General features: G+C 42.5%; 1 pseudogene; it reads left to right on the top strand.

Annotated features, from left to right (window-relative positions):
- The first annotated feature begins 840 nt into the window (after positions 1-840).
- LOC139479328 (eukaryotic translation initiation factor 5A-1 pseudogene) lies at positions 841-1,278 on the top strand (annotated as a pseudogene).
- The last annotated feature ends 2,418 nt before the right edge of the window (positions 1,279-3,696 follow it).

Below are 3,696 nucleotides of genomic sequence, written 5' to 3'. Positions count from 1 at the left end.
AGCATAGTCGCCTTTTACGGTAAGCATGGGTTGCTGAAAGACCTATTCTACCCCGGTTCTTCACGGGTCCCTAGTTGAAGATGAGTGAGTGAGTGAGTACGGTTTTACGCCGCTTTTAACAATATTCTAGCAATATCACGGCGGGGTACACCAGAAATTGGCTTCACACATTGTACCCATGTCAGGAATGGAACCCGGGTCTTCGGCGTGACGAGCGAACGCTTTAACCACTAGGCTACCTGACCGCCCCTAGTTGAAGATGAATACCATGTAATGATGGGGTGCAGCAAATATGTATGTACCGCTAAGTAGATACCAATTCTGATAACAAGCAGAAATATTGTGGATGTTATAAGTTAGATTTGGTACTCCCACTTACAGAGTGCACAGTTTTCTTCTTGTAATCATGCCAAAACCATTGATGTATTTATCATAGGCTGGAAGCCAGGAATACCGAATAAAGTCTGTCTGCCTGAAATGCCTAAATATTAGCGTGTGGACATGTCTTTAACGGACTGTGCAAAACGATAGAATAGATATTATTCCCGTTCAAACGGATCTTGCACCTTTACCATTGTTCATACTGATCATGATTTGGCGACAAACCTTCCGTTAAGACTGCACGACTTGGTGAATCCCGCAGGTTAACTGTCAGAACCTGATCACATCAGAGATAAAAATCTGTCAATCTTGTCACGCATCGTCGACAAGGAAAGATATAAACCTCACAGAGAGTTATCATATTGCCTCGTATAACTCGAGACGCGTATCTTGTGCCGCCATTCTCGCTCCGACGCCGTCTGGTTTTGCAAGGTGAATCATCAGCGTTAAAAAAAAAGCATGGCGGATTTTGATTCCTCAAACACATGGGACCCATCTATGAAGCAGGGCATGTCCGTGAAGGTGAACGACCACGTTGTCCTGAAAGGTCACCCCTGCAAGATCATGGAACGTTCAACTTCCAAGACCGGGAAAGATATGGTGCATCTGGTTGGCGCCGACATACTTACGCAGTCGAAGTATGAAGACACCCTCCCGTCAAAACAGATCATGAAAGCTCTGCCTGGACAGGAGTTTCAGCTGGTCGATATCCTGGAAGGGGGATGCATGTCCGTCGTTGACAACCAAGGTAATGTTAGAGACGATCTTAAACTACCGGATGGGGACTTAGGAAAGGACATCAAGATGAGATTCGATGAAGGAGAGTTTCCGTTTGTGACCGTCGTCGACGCGCTGGGCGAGGATGTTGTAGTTTCTGTGCGCCAGGAAGCAGAGTAGTGGACATAACGGTACAGCACATGTCCACCAACGAGACCTTGTGTTAGAAGATAACGGTGTTCTGCCTGGTTGCTGATTTGTGCAAACACAACCCATTTTCAGTGAATGTAGATACTGTTTAAAGAAAGTTTGCCTTTGATGGTTTGTTGGAATTGCCAAATCGTACAGTTAGCATGTGCGTTAAATGTTACAAGAGTATCGTGCATGTTGAAGCTAATATATATATTTATCGATGAAGCAAGAAGCAAGGTAGTGAACATAGCGACGCATTACATCTGACACGAGTGTTTAAGTTTTTTCGGCAAGAATTTGGAGGGTTTTGTTTTTCGAAAACGCAATGTGCTCCAATCCGATGTGCTCCTCTCTGCTGGTACTCCATATGGACACTTCTAGATTCACGTTGACATAGTATGCATTGACCCATACAGGTCAGTGTCAGTAACTTTTTGTAAATGACAATGAAACTATCAGGCTCAAAGTGGATGGTTCATTCCTGTGGATCGTGGATTCATTCTTCGTGACGGTTTCCGGACCATTTCGATAACCAAAGTAACCGAGTGTCGGTACAGTCAAATCTCATATGAGGACAAGAATGGTAAACATTGCTGTTTACGTGGAAAAGTAACCGCGAACAACTTTTTTAGCGTTGTTTATGAATATCACCAACTGAGTCATTGAATAATTTCAGTATTAACATAAAATTATAGTGATGTGATATGTTTGCTTGTAGTACACACGGTCATCTATAAATGTTTCGAATGTTTGAGGCACACCTACACCACCCTCTGGATCCGCTCATGCAAAGTGATTTAGAATTTAAGGTCTGGAATTCATTACATCCCAACCTCAATAAGGTGAGGTGAGGTGAAATGGGGTTTAACGTCGCGTCCAAGATTATTGCACTTATATAGCGACGTGAATGCACGTGTATGTGTGTGTGGCTGCTTGTACTAGTCCGGACTGATGCCGATTTATAGTGCTAGTACACTGACATACCATGCCGCAGTTAAACATGAATACCCCACTCAGACACAGTATACTGACTCCGAGCCGACCAGTCCTTGTTTTAGCCCCTTAATGCCGAGCGCCAGACAGGGTAACAACAAGTACCATCTTTTAACGTCTTTTTGTATGACGCGGCTGGGGATCGAACCTCGGACCTTCCTCTCTCCGGGCGGACGCTCTACCATAAGACCACGGAGGCGGTCTCCAACCTCAATAAAATAAGATCTAAGATCTGATTTGATTAGATTCATAAGACCTTTACGCAACATGTTGTATTCTATACAAGCGATACTGTTTATATTTTTCGTTCAACAGAATTGGCGGATCGGAGCAAAAGCCACTATCAGAAAATAGAATTATTAAAAAAAAATTCGATCAAAATACATTGTATTTAGTCTCTGGCCGATGAGTAAGTATACATATATCCATGTTATTGTAGAACACAAAACATTCGTTACTCTTAGCACAGATAACATTCCCACCTGCCCAATCAGCTTCGTGTCTACCAAAGAAGATTATAAAACATTGAGGTACACAAATCTGTTTTTATTTTTATTTCGACAAACCGTAACTTATTAGTTAACGGAACGTATCACCCAGCATTTGGAACCATTTCTTTATGTTTTGTTTTGACCAGAGCCGGAGCGGAACGACAGTTATAAGTTTATGTTATACATAGGGAGTAACGATCACCTTAGCGCTACGATAGCTTTTTGGAGCGGACCCCTGGTAGTCCTCTAAATTGAGGAGTATTTAGCAATGAGTGATCTCGCAACAGTCAATGCCTAGATGTAACCATCACGGTGTTGGCGATGTGCTGAATCGCGTTGGTAAGTTTATTCAGTTGTTCTTTCATTTATTTATTACCACTAGAAAACCAAATTCACAGTATACTAAGCTGCCGGGCAAAAGAAAGTATGCACCCATGTTTGATGGTGTCTAAAAAGGAAACAAACAATAGTTATAGTCAATAGTGATGTATTTGTTACGGGTATCATATTCTGAACAACAAGAGTTCCTGTGACACTGGATAAGATTTAATGCAAAGTTATGTTTTTTTTACCCAATCTGAAAAAAATTCGGTTTGCAACAGATAAAAGACTCCTGTAAGTGTTCAAATGGTTTAATTTGCTATAATGACTTCAGAAAATGCGTGATTTCATAAAAAAACATGAACATGCCAAAATGTCAATTTACAAATCAATACATGTAGCCTGTGTGTCCACCTCTGGTTGCGATGCAAGCAACACGTCTTCGTCTCATCGTCCTATGGGATATCTGTCCATATCTGCTGGAGCATGTTTCGAAGTTCCCGGAGTGTCTGTGAAACACGTGGTTGACGTCGAAGGCGCCTATCCATCTCATCCCACATGTGCTCGATTGGTGAGCGATCAGGGGAGCGAGCCGGCCAAG

Source organism: Haliotis cracherodii, unplaced genomic scaffold (assembly GCF_022045235.1).
Source record: "Haliotis cracherodii isolate W230 unplaced genomic scaffold, xgHalCrac1.p SCAF_4, whole genome shotgun sequence".
Lineage (NCBI taxonomy): Eukaryota > Metazoa > Mollusca > Gastropoda > Lepetellida > Haliotidae > Haliotis > Haliotis cracherodii.
The sequence above is the reverse complement of the archived record's forward strand: the minus strand, read 5'-3'. Positions and strand labels throughout refer to the sequence as shown.